General features: G+C 42.2%; 1 protein-coding gene across 1 annotated transcript in view; it reads left to right on the top strand.

Annotated features, from left to right (window-relative positions):
• The window catches only part of ETNK1 (ethanolamine kinase 1), a 47,838-nt gene that overhangs the window by 831 nt on the left and 28,996 nt on the right, over nt 1-18,011 (top strand). The window lies entirely within an intron of this gene.

The raw sequence follows: 18,011 nt of genomic DNA, 5'->3' as shown, positions 1-18,011 counted from the left end.
TTTTTTTTTCCGCCCCCCCCCCCCCCAAATAAGAACACAAGAGAAGCCCGTGTTGGATCATCATCAGGCCAACGGCCCATCCAGTCCCACCCCCCTTCCTCTTGTCTTATTCTTTTATTAAAGTCGCGGTTCTTCCCCAACGCGGCCGCACCATTTTTAAACGATAAAAGGGAAGGAAGCGGGGTTCCCTCTAAGCTGAGTTAGCGTGCGAGCCGGCTCACGGTTCTTTTAGCCTCCGACTCGCACCTTTTTGTCTCCGCTCTGGAGGGATGGCTCCAGGGCAGACGAATTGACGCGGCAGGGAAGTCGCTGGCTCACCACTTTTTTTATGGTTTGTTGTATTTATATGTATCCTATTTTGAGCTGTCGTAAACCCGCCCTGACTCCTGCCACAACCTAGCAGTTCGAAAGCAAGGAATTGCCAAGTAGATAAATAGGCACCGCTTTGGTGGGGAAGGTAACCGCCTTCCGTGCGCCTCTGCGTCTAGTCGTGCCGGCCACGTGACCACGGAGACGCCTTCGGACAGCGCTGGCTCTTCGGCTTGGAAACGGAGATGAGCACCGCAGCCCTAGAGTCGGATTCGACTGGCCTTTGGAGCAAGGGGAACCTAAACCCATGTGGGGAGGGCGGAATATAAATGGAATGAAATAAAACAAATAAATAATGCCAGCAGCTCACAAAGTAGAATTTTTGCTCACCAGACTCCACAGCTGAGAGGGGAGCATTGGGAAGGAGTGAGAGGATCGATTTATATTGGATTCTCTGCCTCCTCTTAAAAGTGGGCTGTGGTTGGAGATGGGGAGGCTGCACCCAGCAAACACCTTTCCTCTTTGTTTTCTAAAGGTGGGGTTCCTCCCCCCTCCATTTTTAGTTGGTAAATGGGAAGGAATAGGAGGATTTACTTATGTTCTGTTGTCTGCTGTTTAAAAAAGTGGAAGCGTTTGTGGTTGGAATTGGGAGGCCCAGGGAGGGCTGCACACGGCAACCACCTTATTTATTTTTTTGAAGGTGGAAATCTCCCCACCCACCCCCATTTTTAAATAGTGAATGGGGAGGAATGGGAGAACTTACTTATAATCTGTTGTCTGCTGTTAAAAACAGTGGAAGCGTTTGTGGTTGGAGTTGGAAGGCCCAGGGACGGCTGCACCCAGCAAACACCTTTCCTCTTTATTTTTTGAAGGTGGGATCTCAAACCCCCCCCCCATTTTTAGATAGTAAATGGGAGGATTCACTTATATTCTGTTGTCTGCCATTTAAAAAAAAAGTGGAAGCGTTTGTGGTTGGAGTTGGGATGCCCAGGGAAGGCTGCACATAGCAAACACCTTTCATCTTTAAAGGTGGGATCTCCTCCCCCCATTTTTAAATGGTGAATGGGGAGGAACGGGAGACTTTACTTAAATTCTGTTGTCTGCTGTTAAGAAAAGTGGAAGCATTTGTGGTTGGAGTTGGGAGGCCCAGGGAAGGCTGCACGTAGAAAACACCTTTTCTCTTAATTTATTTTTTAAAGTTGGGGTCCCCCCAATTTTTAAATGATAAATGGGGAGGAATGGGCGAATTTACTTATATTCTGCTGTTTGCCCTTTAAAAACATGAGCATTTGTGGTTGGAGTTGGGTGACACAGGGAAGGCTGCATACAGCAAACACATGCATATGCACTCTCCCCTTCGGACTTTACTAGTGAGTAATGGAGCATTTATTTCTCTCCTCCCATCTTGCTTCAAGGGGAGATAAGAAAAAAAAAGCCCCAACAACTTGTGGCTAGTTTTAGCCCCCCAATGGGTGTGGAATGTGACTGTCTGTATTGAATTGTCTGCCTTGATACCTTCCCAGAAATGTTTTGGAGGATAGTTATGCTAGTAAAAGTAAATTACCCTTTCAGTCTCCTAGTCTCCGGCTAGCCATGTTGGTCTGCGGTAGAACAGCTAGTTTCCAATCCAGTAGCACCTTAGAGATCAGCAAGATATAGGTTTTCAAGACTCAAAGCTTCTTTCATCAGATACCAAGCTTTGACCTCTGAAAACTTGTACCCCGAAAATAGCATTGGTCTCTAAAGTGCCACTGGACACAAGGCTAGCCTTACAGTCTCTTGTTTAAGTGGTATCTCATTGTGACTCACTTTTTTCCCTCTCTGTAAGAAGAGTGCATCTGAGTAGACGTTGGTTGCTGACTTCGCCCCGTGGAACCATGTGAATGACCTCCTCTCCAGATGTGGCCCATAGTGCATGAGGCTAAATCTTAGTCTGGTTTTCAGAAAGGGGTTTGAATGTAGTATCCTGCTCTGTTTACTCCCCCCCCCATGTAGTTTCTCACCATGCTTCTGTCACAAAGTGGGTGTTGTCAGTTTCAGATTTAGAAATACTATTAATGATGTGCTGATAAAGTCATGCAGATAACCAATGAACTGCAAAGTTTGGATGCCAATTAAATAGCCATATCTTGAGTTTTATTACTAATCTCTGTTATTTTAGTGGGTGGGGAGGGAAGAGGGTTTTGCATGGAATATAGTTGGTGTGTTAAGTATGTCATAAAAATGTACCTTCTATGTTCCAAATGGAGAGCTTCTCCATGTCACTCTTCTGTTAGATAAGATACTGTGGTGAGTACTCATGTCTAAACCATGATTTAGAAGATAGTGATAACCATTGTTGCCTAATTTGAGTATTATGGTAAACTAGTTTAAAGAAGTATAGAAAACGAAGGATTAGATCAGGGTATGAGAGTAGAAAAGGGAGTGCATAAGCCCACAGTGTATTTCAGATCTTCCAAACCAGGACTGAGAAGGTTATCTATATTGAGCCATGGTGAAATAACCTGTGTATCCACCTTGCATACTACAGGGTGCATTGAGGTTATCTGCTAGCCCTCTGAAATTGCCCTAAGGGACCCCTAACACTATAGTTCTTTCTTCCATTTGCAAGTGAAAATAAAAGTTAAAATTTATCACCAAGAGAGTAGAACTTTTTGGTAAGAGATTATTAGTAAAGCACTATACATGTGGGGGATGGCTTCTTGCACTGTTCAGTGGCCCTATACTCATTGAGTGTTTGCTCCTCCAGGACTAGAGTTGGTACCCTGCCTGGTTGACTGGTCATATATTGTCAAGACCTTGTTTTGACTATTGTCAAATTGTCCCTGAAGCCAAGAATGCCACTGTTAGGATGCAGCTTATTTTTGATTTCGTTATAGTGTCGTCTATTAGCCAAAGGGGTGAAGGCAGCAGTCTTGGCAAATGTAGCAATGTAGCAAAGGTTCTCCTATTGGCCATCTTCTAGAACTGCAGGCATCATCACACTGGAAGAATTGGTCTGCTACCTATTAAACACGATTACCTTTAAAATTGATGTATCTTTGTAGGTGCTGTTGCTGTGTGTAGCAATGAACAAAAATAATACATTAAAATGTATTTCTAAAATTTAAATTGATTTTTATAAAATACTTTTTGTGGTATGAAATAAATAACAGACACTCGACCCTGCTGTCCGTTTGCAAAGTTTCAAAACATTCAGTTATTTATTTAAAAAACTTTAGTGCTGCATTTCCACCCAGTTAGGTTGTTGGGGGCAGATGAGATCCAGACAAGAGAAAAATTCTGGGGATTTGTGAGAAGGAAGTAATATTCAGTGGAAACAAAAGCAAAACTAATGAACAGCATGTTCCAGAAGCATTGAGGTCTTTCTGATGATAGCCTTTATTAATTTGAGGTTCACAACATTCTCACCACAGAAAGGGGAAACTACCATGGCCAGCAGGGTGCAAAAGAGACCCAGTCCAGGAATTTAAATTTTTTGAAAAAGGTTTTCAAAATTTATCACTGTTTGAAAATGTATTGCCTCTCTTTCTGAATTGTGGAAAATACATATTTAAGGCTATGACCAACAAGAATGCACTTTTATGTAGAAAACTCTGATTTAACAGTCTTCTTCAATAATGATTTAAATCAGTTTGATTTAAATGAAATCCATAATGCTAAGTGTTGTATTAATTTGTAAGCATTCAAACTGTTAGCGGACTTGAGTATTCAAAATAATAGCCAAAGAGAATTGTGCGGTCAGTTCATATTTCTAAAAATCCTGCCTAGTTCTGTTTATCTTTAAAAAATACTTTTCACAGTGTCAGTTAACTAATTTTTGTAATTACCAGGAGCACCGAGCCTGCTAAAATAGAATAAGAGCCAAGTTATCTTGCTGTTCTAATAAAAATTAATGGTTACCAACATGCCTGGTCAAGTGGCTTACTCTAAACGGGATTTTGAAGAACATGCTAATAAATGAATTATTATGGTCTTAAAATAGGTATTTTCCATCTGGTGTTAAGCAATATGAAAAGTCACACTGATAAACAGGTAGTTCTGATTCACAATTTTTTCTAATGAATATGTAATTTGAGATGGGTTCATATAGTGAGCCTCATTAGTACTACAAAGCATTTGTTAGTCACTTGCATTACTCAAAATGCTTCATATACATTATCATAGGTCTCAACAAATATTCTTGGGCTCTAGGAGCCAGTGTAAAAATCGAGGAGCCAGACAAATTCGCCCTTGGGGTTTTTGTTTTATAATGACCACATTTTCTAAGTATTGCTACCACAAACCTAATCCTAATCTCTTTAAAGTTGGTTGTATCTTTATGAAATCTATGACAAAAGTGTTGTAATATATAAATAAATAGGGGGTAGCTGTGGGCATCAGCATCACAACAAAAAGCTAACCTCTAATCCTATCTTAATTTCACCTTGATTTCTCATAATTGCATAATTGTATTTAAAAGAACCATTTAATTGAATACTGGAGCTAATATAGAAAGCAACTGGTTAAAAAAATCTATCCTTCATCATTGAATGATGTAAAGTTGAATTTCCATGTAAACAAGACATAACTTCAGGCATGTATATTTTTGTGTCATACAACAGAACATTCTGATGTAGTATGATAAGGTTTTGGGTGGATCCAACCAGCTTTTTTTGCTCCATCTTAGCGAAGTCCACTCTTCTCTTTCACATCCTCTGCCCCACACGGCTTTTGTCCATGCAGTGCCCATGATCCCAAACATAGCCTTTTTGGTGGTCAAAGGGAATTCCTTCATTCCTATATCTGCAGTGGGAAAACTGGTTGTATTTGCAAGAGGATTGCTGAGAAGCTTCAAGAAACACATTGCTGAAAATACTAGGCATCACAATGAAATTTCAAGGTGCCATGGCAACCTAGTGCCTGGGATTTTTCAAGCCCTGCATTAGATTTGAGTCTAGTAGCAGCTTAGAGACCAGCAATATTTTTGGGGTATAAGCTTTTGAGAGTCAAAGCTTCCTTTGTCAGATACCACTCTTGAAAGCTTATACCCTGAAAATCTTTCTGGTGTCTTAAGGTGTTCTACTGCAGACCAACAAAGCTACCCTCTGAAACTGTTATTACAGTAATCTTTGTAAGGTACACCAATATTTTTATCCCCGTATAGCAGATGATTTGCTGAGTCAGCAAGTAACTTGCCTAGGACCTCTCAGTGAGCTTGTGACGAAGAATATTTGAACTTTGGAACCATCAGTGCTCTATCTCCTTACAGATTTCTCTCCTAGATGTAAAAATCGCTGCTGGACAAGAAAGTGGCTCTAAATGTAAACATATAAATTTCTGTGAATAAAAAGGTCATGTTTTTAAATAACACAGACTTAGCAGTAGTGGGTTAAATGCCTGTATGGCTATTTTGAGCAACTTGAGAACTTGCTGACTTGAGGGCAGACCAAAAGAAAAGGATCCTAGAAAGTGTGACTGGATAGGCAGGTTTGTAGCTTCTTACAGAAAGATGTTATTGTAGGCTATAACATTCCAAAGTATGTGGTTAACCTTCCAGTCATTGTTCACGTTTAGGTGTTGGATGACTGTGAAGCAATTCTCTTGAAATCTTGCTTTATGTTTGTAATATATTTATCCATTGTATCTCACTATTGAGAAAATGCCTCTGTAAAAACCACCTTTAAACCACTGTTGCTGATCAGCAGTTGAAATAAGGCCTCCTTATTTGTGATTAGTTATGTGTGTTCATTGTTGCAGATGTGGCATGAGTACAGCCCAGAGAAACAGATAGGGATTTCAGACATGCTCAAGGCCGTGCTATAGGGCAAGACTGTACGTGCATTAACACATTTAATCACCAGTATGAAGGAATAGATTCTTAGACTGCAAGCAGAATTATACAAAGGAGTGGGGGGAGTAGTAGCAAGCAACAAGTGACTCTGTGGAAGTCATATGGATAATTGTTTATTGTTTTTACTTCATTTATATCCCACCTTTCTCCCCATTGTGGGACCCAAAGCAGCTTATATCATTCTCCTCTGTCCCATTTTATCCTCAGAATAACCCTGTATGATATGTTATGCTGAAAATAAGGGACTGGCCCAAGGTCACCCAGCATGCTTTCATGGAAGAGCAGGGATACAATCCTGGTCTTCTAGAACCTAGTCCAGTACTCTAACCACTACACCATATTGCATTATCTGTTTTTAGCCTTATGAATTTTAGAATGTCTGGGGTTGGCTGCAGATTTTCATAAGCTCCATTGTGAGATCTTTCTGTACCTGATAGCAACTCTTTCTCTCTCTACACACACACAATATATCCTATACTATCCATTTGTGTCCAAGGGAGCTTGACAGCATGGTTACTAAAACCATTAAAATACATTAGAAGAATAAAAAGCTGTGACACTTAAGATCCTTCTGAAGGTAGGCTACACTAAGATTGCAAAAATTAACCAGCATTTTGAACTGTGCAGAGGTATTGAGAGTTACAGAAGTTGTTTCAATACCAATGTGCGACATTCCCATAATACTGTGCCATTTAGCAGCCTTGGAGCTGCATCAGTTAAAGTTTCCAAATGGTGTTCAAAGACAGCTCGTTGGAGTAATCTGATCTGGCTGTGATCAGAGAATGAATAGTAATCATCAAACTATTTCTTGGGTAGTTGTTGCTATCAGCAACTTGGAAATTTGAACAGCTCTGATCTCATGGCATGAAACACAGGTCATTACTTTTGTTATTGTTATCCATTCAGTCGTGTCTGGCTTTTAGTGATTCTGTGGGCCAGCTCTCTCCACGTTTTCCCATCTTGTACTGTAGGTCACTACTAGGGATTTACAAAAAAATGGTATTTATTGGTTTCAGGTGTACTGTACCCAAAAAATATTGGGCTTTCCTGACATTCCTGAATCCTAATATTAGTATGATATTGGGATTTAGGAAATAATTGGCATTGCTGAATTTATTCGGCTTCATTATACCCTACGGGGCAGGAGAATGTGCACCACTTCCTGGTTCGCTTGCACATGGCATGGCTTGGAAAAAACATTTAAAGGGAAAGTTCCCTTCCAGTGACTTGCAAGTTAAGCTGCGTGCGAGTGAATTGAAAGTGGGGTGAGTATCATGCAGGATCAGCTCCTGGGTGGGCTCTGTTGGGTAGTCCTGTTTGAAAAACATGCCGGCTCTACTTATGTGCATAGGCAGTTCTGTCGGATGCTGAGGCAAGCTGAAAGGACATGTTGGCTCCTCTTGTGCCCTGCCTGGCACTAGCAGTGAGGGGGAGTGCCCCACTTCTCAACAAAAGGAACACCCTCTCTGTCTCCTTGTTGATCCACCATAATATGAGCTGTTGAAGGGAGCTCACTCAGTATACAGAAGAACTCATAAAATGGCCACTGCAGCAGAAGATGGCCTCTCTATGTATCCTGTTGTTCTTCTCCAAAACAAAGTATAAGGAAGAACAAAAGAATTAAAATTATATAAAGGTAGTTATGAGGGAAGATGTAGCAGATTGAATAAGGCTGAGTAAGAAATTTAGAGTTTAAGAAGAACGCTTAAAATGGCTATCAGTGCTGGAGACTGCATCTATATATTGGTTTTCAACAAAATGAGTTAGAATATAAGAATGAACAATGAAGGAATTGAAGTATATAAAGGTAGTTATGAGGGAAAATATGTAAGATTGAATAAATCTGAGTAAGAAAAATTTAGAGTTTTTTTGAGCTGAGCCACATCTGTAACCAAATGCAGATCTCTGATCTGTATTCTACTTAATAAATACCTGAAAAATACCAGTAAGTTTTTGGGTATTTATTCGGTTTATACTGAACGCACACCCCAAGATATTATATGGCAAAACTAACACTGTTGAATTTTACCTTGCCGTATACTCCATATGGACTTATAATTTTCTTAAATACATCAAGCAATAGTACTTAGAACAAGAGCACAAAACAGGTTCTCTCGATTCTGTTTTGCTCTGACCTTGTGCAAAACAGCTTAATGGACAAAGCTGAGGTGTCATTAGTTTCTTCTCAAGTCTTGGTCCCTGCCTAAAGATCTCTTTTGCTTCACCCTCACCAGGGGAGGTTGGAGAAGCTGATTCTTTCCTAATACGTTCCCATAGTGATGGCATAACCCAGGTCTCAGTGTTCAAATGACTCATAAGCCACACCGGTCAAGTTAAGCAATACAACCTTTGGCTTACAAAGGATGTTAAAGCAAATGCCCTCACATGTCTCATGTGGCAGATTACATAAACTGCTCCATGCCTCCCTCCTTTCATATACAGTCAAGCTTAATTAAACCTTATGGTACATGACCACAAGATTATAATTTAGACTGTACAATAGCTGTTACATAACACATGTCATTTTATGAATATGAATAACTGTTCTTTTAACAACACTGACAAATACGATGTATTCCTCATCCCTTTTCACACCTTGTCAGGATCATGCCTTGCCTGAAAATTCTAGTCATAGCACCAACTTGAACCAACAAGGACTGCAGGTGAGAAAACTCAATGGAAACATGTTCAGCTCTTGTGCAAATACATTAGCACATGCAAGCCCATCTGCCCCCCTGAATTAAGCATTTAGCTGTAAGGGAAGATCCTAAATCTGAAGGTGCAACATATCGCATTACACACTGGTATAAATTTGAACCCAAAACAAATTCTATAGCAACAGATCTTGGAAAATCAATAATGCCATAACTTTACTGGAAAATGGAATGTTGGGCTCTCTGTGAAGGTTCCTTTTACTTACTTGGAGGACAGTCTGACAAATGGCTGTTCTTTTACACACAATTCCTGGAGGCAGCTTGTTCCTTCTATGTCCAGTGGGAAGTGCCCACCATCTTCAGTTCAGAGGCTTCTGTAGCTAATGTAACTCTTCATGGATTGTGCCTTGATCCAAAATAAACTAGCTCTGTATGAGATACTTACAAATAGAGCGTATTGCACATACAAGCTTACAGAAGGTAGAAGATTGAAATTTGAGACTAAGACAATTATAAATTGGAACAATACATAAGAAATCTGGACTGGCAATATCACCCTGCCAGAGATCTACATTGGGGAACCCCCCCCCAAAAAAAAAGAACATAGGGTGGGTCTAAAGTGTCCTTGTCAAGTAAAAGGAACCTTCATGGTAAGTCCAGTGTTCCATTTTTCTTTTAAGAGAGAAGGATACTCTGATGATTGCATTATGAAGCACTACTTCCAAGGCTAGGGAGGAAAGAAGAACACCAAACCGCTCATTGAAGAACCCAGCAACCGAGGCAACAGAGTTTTATAATGTCTAATAATGAATGTGGAAAGCAATGCCCACATAGTAGCTTTTCAAATAACAGAGGCTTAGTACCGGCATTGAAAGCTGCCAAGGTTTCTGAATGAGTGCACCGTGATGCCTACTAGCACCTGAAGACCTTGTGTCAAAGATATATACTTGACAATCCATCTCTTTAAGATAGACTTACATACTCTTAAACCCCCTCCCCCATATTGATGCAGCCCTCCCAGGAGACAAGGCATGGGGATCAGCAGGGCAGGTCACAGGCAAGGTTGCAAAGAGTAGTTGCAAAGAGTAACCAGGATCCAATCCAAAAGAGAGCTGGCATGCCAACTCCAGTCAAGGGATCCAGGCAGCAAGTCCAGAAAAGCCAGTAGTTAGGTCCCAGTCCAAGGGTCAAGGTTCCAGTGGTCGAATAGCCATGCATACTTATTGCATCCACAAAACTGCTGCTTCTCCCAGCTGATTTTGTAGCCAAGTCTTAATGAGCTACACTCCCAGCCCATTCCTTGGCAGTCATCCTGAAACTACTCATCTATCTCGTCAGTTGTAAGATGGGCCATGTGTCTCTCCTACTTTCCTGCAACTCTGAGCACCTGACAGTCTCGGCACTGCAGGGGTGTGGGTAAGCTAGGTGGGCTGGGAGTGGCTTCTGAAGATTTATTTACCACTTCAGAGCTACAAAACAATAGCTTGGTTTCAGCTGTAGGCTGTGACTTCTGATCAGATGGTAACCTGATCTTGTTGCTTTCCTCCTGGCTCAAAGCCAGCTGTAGCTGGTTGTTCAGTTACAGACTGTGGGCTAGCTTCAGGCAGCACTTCATCTGAGGAATCTGCCATCACTGAGCACAGACTGACCTACGACACCAGTTCAGAGTTCCCTCTAAGCTGAGTTAGTGTGAGCTGGCTCACAGTTTTTTAGCTTCCAGCTCACACATTTTTGTCTTCGCTCAGGAAGGAGGGCCCCAGAGTAAACTAATTTATGCAGGAGCCAAGTTGCTCGCTCACAGCATTAATGCCAGTAACTCACAAAGTAGAATATTTGCTTACAAGACTCCACAGCTTAGAGGGATCATTGGACACCACCACACAGTAAGCTGTAAAAAGGCCATCTGACTTTCTGAAAAGGAGTAGTGTGCCTGATGTAGATGTGTTGTGCCCATCTAAGGAGTGCCAGTTCTATTTCCTTGGATAAAAAGGGTTTAGGGCAGAAAGATAGTAGGTTTATTTCTTTTGAACAATGGAAGACTAAATTGATGATTGGCCATTGGTGAGTTCTTGGTGTCAGTTCTGCTGACGTTTGTTGGATTTTCCTGGTCCTAAAGATAGACTGGAAAAGTGGTTTTGATTTTGAGGTCTGTAGCTCTGTCTGTTTCTATTCCAGGCTGAACTCTGAAAGTCATTTCTGTATCTGGGGAGAGACCTATGAGTACGGAAAGACTGGGACCTTATATTTTTGGTCTCCGGTCTTCCTTTCTGCTTGAGAAGGGGGTGTCTTTTTTATCCATTGTTTCCACAAGACTCTCATCCATATTGTCTCCTACAAAAGGCCAGATGCCAGTCTGACACCCTGGACATGAGGGGCATGGCTGCAGGAGCTTTAATTGCCAAAAATATAGCTTCGTGGAATTGGTGCAGCATTTCATCACTCTTGCAGCTAGCAGAGTCTCTGTGGTTTCCTTTCCCCTCCTTGGGAGGGTGTACTCCTGAGGGCCAGGCTTGCTACAGGAGTGTGTGTCCCCCTCCTGTGGAATTTTTACTACTGTGGTCACTTTAGGAGGAAAGGAATAAAGCCTTTTAGACTGCACAGCATGAGATCTCTGGGTCAGTGGGGCAGCCTACTGTTCTTGAGCTCTGTGCTAAAGAACCTGGGAAATAGAAAAATAAAACCTAGCTCCAAGGAATTTGACAGAACCTGTGGGTCCTCTTCATTTTATTACATGAGAACACTTGAAGCTGCCTTATACTGAATCAGACCATTGGTCCATCAAGGTCAGTAGTGTCTACACAGATCAGCTGCATTTTGTAGCTTTCTAGAGTCTCCGGCAAAGGTCTTTCATATCACCTGCTGCCTGATCCTTTTAACAGGAGGTGTGGGGAATTGAACCTGGGACCTTTCACATGCCAAGGAGATGCTCTACTGCTCAGCCACAGCCCCTCCCCCCCTCCTTCCTGGCAGACTCATGGTCGAAGTCTGCTGAACAAGTTAAAAAAATTCCTCCTGGGATCTAGAAAAGGTGGAGGAGGATGCTTGTGGTTGAGACTGCTGTGCTGTATATGACTGCCTTGGTAGACCAGGGTGGCTGGGCTTTCTGCTGTCTGGTTCCCCACTGGGAGGAGTTCTGCTTCTTGTCATTAGGGGAGAGGGAATATCAATGTCGGCTGTCATAAAAATTGCAAGGAGATCCCATCTGCTACTTACCACCTTGCAGCATGTTCCTTTCCCAGTGGTATGAGCTGAGCAGAGTCTCCCTATTGTTTGCTGGCCTCCACAGTGTGCATTTTGATGTTCTGTCTAAAATGAAAATGGCTGCTACAACACATTTCAACGCTGGCAGGGCTCAGTGGTCACTCTTGCCGAAGGGGCAGGAAGAGGCACTGGCTTCTGCAGCCCTTCTGCTTTGGTGCCAGGATACTCTGTCTGTTTCTCCTCTCTGAGGATGCTAATGGAGCAGGTGAGGAAGCTACTGAGACCATTACTTGTGGCTGAGCAGAAGGCTTGGAGAAAGAAACAGAAAACCCAAGTACTAGAAAAGAAGCAGCGTCTCTCCCTCTCCCTCACCCACCTCTTGGGGCTGAACAGATATATTCAGTAGGTAAAGGACCAGAAAGGAAGAAACAATCTAAGAGCTCAATGAAGAGATTTAAAATACTATGGTAAAAATGTTTAGTAGGGCAATATTTGCGCAATTGCAACATTTCATGGCAGAGAGGAACAGTCATAGAAGAACTGGAGTCAGTAAAGTTTTCTCAGTCTTCTACTCGCACAACTGAAGAAGACGCTGTAGCCTGACAACCTAGGCTGGAACAAAATTTTGTTAGTCGTTAAAAGGTTCCTGCTTGTTTTTGTTCTGGCAGACTGACACAGCTACTTCTCTGGAATTTAAGTACTAACTAATGCATCCAGTAAGCATTACTGGAAAACTGAGCTGTTGAGGAAACCACACATGAAATTGGGGCCTGCATTGTGAGACACACTAGCTCTGTTAGTGGTGTGATTTGTTTCATTAATTGTCTTGGGTCTGGAATTCGCCTCCGTGGTTTGTTGGACACTGATAATGTATATTGAATGTGCATGGAACTACAAGCAGAAATATTGTGATCTTTATATTTTGCTTAGATTACATTATCACCTTAGCCCATCTGTATCCAAGACTGTTTTTAAACCTTGTGGCAGCTGTCTCCTATATATGTGTGCAAGCAAATAACCAGAATAATCTGTCACACTGTACAAATCACACTTGAGACGTCAGTTTTCTTACACAGTATTTATATATTAATTTCAATTTATATCCTGCCTTGCCAGTGCAGCCCTGTAAGTTTGACTTGCAATTATAAACAATACACATAAATGGTTTTGCCACTGTGCATAAATGACATCTATACCAGTTGACCTGATAGTCCTTGAAAGTACAAGTCTCTCTTTAGAATGATGTAGCCACCAGCTCATGATGCAGAGAAGAGTTTCAGTTAGAAAACGGAAGGAGCAGCGATAGCACGCCATTTCTTAGGGCTTCATCAGGCCACTTTTCTTAGTGATGGAGCTGCAAAACATTAAACTTGCTGTAAAATACATTCCATACTAATAGGGGAAGCAAATCGATGGCCTTCTAGGACTTACCTCACCCAGCTCTGGTAAGAAATGACATGAAGTCTACAAGTATGTTCTAGACAGCTTAAAAGCATCCCAAAACTCTCAAAATTGTAACCAGCTGTAGAAAATCTTCAAAGGAATAAGTATTTACAGGAACACAGACAAATCCATGGACAAATTCAAACCAGATTGTTGCATGGTTCCACATTTAAAAATAAAATATACTTCCTTCCTCAATAGAATCTTTTCCACATCCTGTCTGATGTACTGATCAGTGGGGATTCTATACAGAATAGTGAACTTTATATCCTCTGGGTTGTGATTTGCCTCAGTATAGTGATTCACTTGGGTGCTTCTTTAATTTTTTTCTTATTTTTATTTTTCAACATTCTAAGACTTTATTGGCCTGATAGTAGACCCAATATAGCCCTTTTTGCATGGACATAATGCTAAATATACTGAATAAGTTGGGTTATAATTATTGAAAATCTTGGTATTCCAATGTATATTCAGTTCAGGACAATGAAACGTAGGTCCCTCTATGATCAACTCACAAGCTAGGCAGGCACCTCCCACATTTAAAAAAAAAAACCAGATGGTAAATTATTATTTAACTTGCTGTATTTACTGTATTTCCATTCTTGTGTGGTTGATGGTCCATATATGAGCATGGTGTAAGTGGTTAAGGGTGGCAGACTCTAATCTGGAGAACTGGGTTTGATTTCCCGTTCCACCACATGAAGCCTGCTGGATGACTTTGGGCTAGTCACGGTTCTCTGAGAACTCTCTCAGCCCCACAACATGCCTGTTGTGGGGAAGGGAATTGTAAGCTGCTTTGAGACTCCTTAAGGTAGAGAAAAGCAGGGTATAAAAACCAACTCTTCTTCCATGAAGTGGCAAAAGAAGGCTCTAGACCCCGTTATAGGAAAAGTACCATAGCAGCCTCTGCTGTCCAAAATATGTAATTACAAAGAAATTGATTCTGTCTGGCCGAAATAAAGCTGTGTATGGAATCTGGTAGGATTTTAAAATTGCTGCAAGTTGCCTGCCTTCATTAAAAAACCAAATGTCTACCAAGCATTAGAATATTCTTTTCTGAACATTCTAAAGAGGCTGTCAAACTCACAGCCCAATTGGTCTTGTGTTCCTTTCTTTCAGGTGCTTGATGGTTACCAGGGCATGAAAGAGCTGTTGTGATGTAGTGGGTTTGAAATGGAGGCTTGGTCAGACACTAAGCCTGCTGGATGCCCTTGGGCTTGTTAGCCTTTCCTTGACTACCTCATTGGGTGGGTGTGTCAATAAAATGTATGTGTGTGGTACAGCCATTATTATGCATAATACTAGACAAAGGACAGATTTAAGTCCTGGGAAGCCTAGAGTCTAAAGAAGAGACACGTTAATAAACCATCAGGGAGAAGAGGCATTGGAGTGGCAGTTTTAACAAGAAATTGTGCATGTATCTTATCCATTTGTTTTAATTACAATATTTTTATTTTTAGGTTATTGAAAATAAGGTTTTTTAGGAGTACTTGCTGAGAGTGTAACCATCCAGTTAGAGAATCTGGACCAATTAGTTCTCTAAGAATTGTTCTTTAAACTATTTGGCCACAGATATCTCCAGGATCTATCAGATAAGATCGTTTACAAGCCTTAATTAAATGAATGAATTGTGAGTTTTGTTCTTTGAGCTCTTACTAGCAAACCAGGCAGAAAACCTTCAGTGTTACTGTCTTTTATTGAACAAAGAAATAATTCTCTTTATTAGACAAGACATTAGAAAATGCAAATGTGAAAAATTACCCCTAGAGATACTATAAAAGCAAGTGGCAGTAAAAGTGAATCTCCTAGTATTCCTCAACCATATTTGCGTAAGAACAAAGTTAGAGTCCAGTGGCACCTTTAAGACAAAGTTTTATTCAAGGTGTGAGCTTAAGTGTGCAAAGCACACTTCGTCAGACAATGAAATGGAATTACAGATCATACTTGTTAAATTAGCATACAAAATAGTGAAGTGTTTTTTAACAGATGAAAACACTTCACTATTTTGCATACTAATTTAACATGCCACCCTGTATATATACACAAGTATGATGTGTAATTCCATTTCATTGTCTGACGAAGTGTGCTTTGCACACTTAAGCTCACACCTTGAATAAAACTTTGTCTTAAAGGTGCCACTGGACCAGACTCTCTCTAACATATGATCATCAGCTAGATAAATGATTGATTCTTAACTAAGAGTAAGATAATCAAACAGGTGCATCTAAAGATACATCTGATATGTGTTCATTATTGCTTTCCAAGCAAGATTAGAAGGTTTAAGTTTAACTCTTAATCTCAATTATAAGGCAGTACATCTATTACTTCTGCAACTGCTTTAATTAACTGGGTGTTCTGTGAATGTTAAATGATAGTTGCTGAAACAGCAACTCTGTTTTTCATACACTCACCTGGCTTTTTTTGGGGTAGATTAAGTGTACAAATCTCCTCTCAGTCTGCCCCCCCCACACTTCCTGGCTTGTTTCCAGTGCCTGAACCTGGGTGGGGGGGCAAACTGGCTGAACAGTCTTGGTGGGTGCTTTGTAGATGATAATCAGCAGCTGCTCTTTGTTGCTAGCTGGTTCATCTCCCTAAATGTTGCCTACTTATTCAGTAAATTACAGTGGACCGGATTACGGTCGGACCACCATGTTCTGAAGGCCCGCATGAAAGTGCCACCCCCAACCTTGTTTGGGTGGCAAGCATATTTTAGCTCACCTGCTGAGCCAAATGGACCTGGTGCAGTTCCAAATGGCCCTGCGGGATCCGGTGCCCCCTGCTGGCTCGTTGGATGAGCTTGTGAAGGACTGGCAAAACTGAATCTCGGCAGCCATCGACGAGATTGCTCCCCGGCGTCCTTTCCACCCCCGCTCAAAACTTGCTCCATGGTATACACAAGAGCTGAGGTTGATGAAGTGGGAGTTTAGACGACTAGAGAGACAGTGGCGAAGCACTCAGGACGAAGCATCAAGAGCATCCTATAGGATGTTTATGAGATCCTATGAGATGGCAGTCAAGGCCGTGAAAAAAGAATATTACGTGGCTGAGATCGCGTCTGTGAGCTCTCGCCCAGCCCAATTATTTAGAACAATTTGGTCTCTTGCTACTCTGCCACAGGGCAGACTAAACGATAAGGAATTGGAAATTGGCTGTGAGGCTTTTAAAGTCTTGTCGTTCTGCCACAACCTCCCCGCCACAGTTGAGACAGTAACAGAACTCAAGGCTCCGTGAGTGTTTTCTGGTCACGTTCTGGATTATTTTGGTCCACTCAGCCTAGGGGAGGTCGACAAATTACTCTCATCGGTTTGCCCAACCACCTGCAGCCTTGACCCGTGCCCATCATGGCTAACTAAAGCTGGCCGTGATGACTTGCGAGGGGCACTAAGGGAGATTGTCAACAAGTCCCTGTAGGAGGGACTGTTCCCTAGTGCCCTAAAGGAGGCAGTGGTCCACCCCCTCCTAAAAAAGCCATCATCGGATCCGGCCAAATTGGCTAATTATTGACCGGTATCCAACTTGCCCTATTTAGGCAAATTAATCGAGAAGGCGGTGGTGAATCAGCTGCAGGGTTTTTTGGATGACACCTCCATATTAGATCCAGAGATGGTCCTGGTTGCCCTCACAGATGATCTCCGGAGGCATCTGGATAGAGGCGGTATGGCAGTATTGATGTTGTTAGACCTGTTGGTGGTGTTCGACATGGTCGACCATCAACTACTGATCCACTGCCTCGTTGATACAGGGGGTCACCTTGCAGTGGCTCTCCTCATTTCTCCAGGGTCGGGGACAGAGGGTGGAGGTTGGGGAACAGCTATCCAGAAGGCACCCACTAATTTGCAGAGTGCCCCAAGGAGCAGTGCTTTCCCCATTGCTGCTTAACATCTATATGCGCCCTCTTGCCCAGATTGCACGTAGACATGGACTGGGTTGTTGTCACCAGTATGCTGATGACACCCAGCTCTATCTGTTGTTGGACAGGCCATTCAGACTCTAGTCCTGGAGATCTGGACCTGGCGTTGAAAGCTGTGGCTGGTTGGCTTAGACTGAGCCGACTGAAGTTGAATCCGACGAAGATGGAGGTCCTGTGCCTGAGTCGGAGTGGCCCAAGGTTAGGGATCCCTCTCCCGACCATTGATGGGGTGCCGTTGGTGCCAGTGCCGGAGGTTAGGAGTTTGGGAGTGCTCCTGGACATCTTAATGATGGAGGCCCAGGTAGCAGCCACTGCGAAGCCTGCCTTCTACCATCTACGGCTAATTAAGCAGTTGGTTCCTTTCCTTGAACACAATGACCTGGTAACAGTGATCCACGCATTGGTCACCTCGAGATTGGATTACTGCAATGCTCTCTACATGGGGCTGCCCTTGTCCCAAATCCGGATGTTGCAGCTGGTGCAGAATGTAGCGGCGAGGCTGTTGTGTCTTCCTTTGCCGGAACACATCTAGCCCGCCCTAAAAGCACTGCACTGGCTGCCTATAGCATACCGGATACAGTTCCAGGTGCTGGTTCTAACCTTTAAAGCCCTATGTGGTCGGGGATTTTTTTAGTTTTTGGATTTTTCTACAAACCCAGGA

This window comes from Gekko japonicus, unplaced genomic scaffold (genome assembly GCF_001447785.1).
Source record: "Gekko japonicus isolate JY-2015 unplaced genomic scaffold, Gekko_japonicus_V1.1 scaffold2982, whole genome shotgun sequence".
NCBI classification, from domain to species: Eukaryota; Metazoa; Chordata; class Lepidosauria; order Squamata; family Gekkonidae; genus Gekko; species Gekko japonicus.
This window is presented reverse-complemented; position numbering and strand designations above follow the sequence as displayed.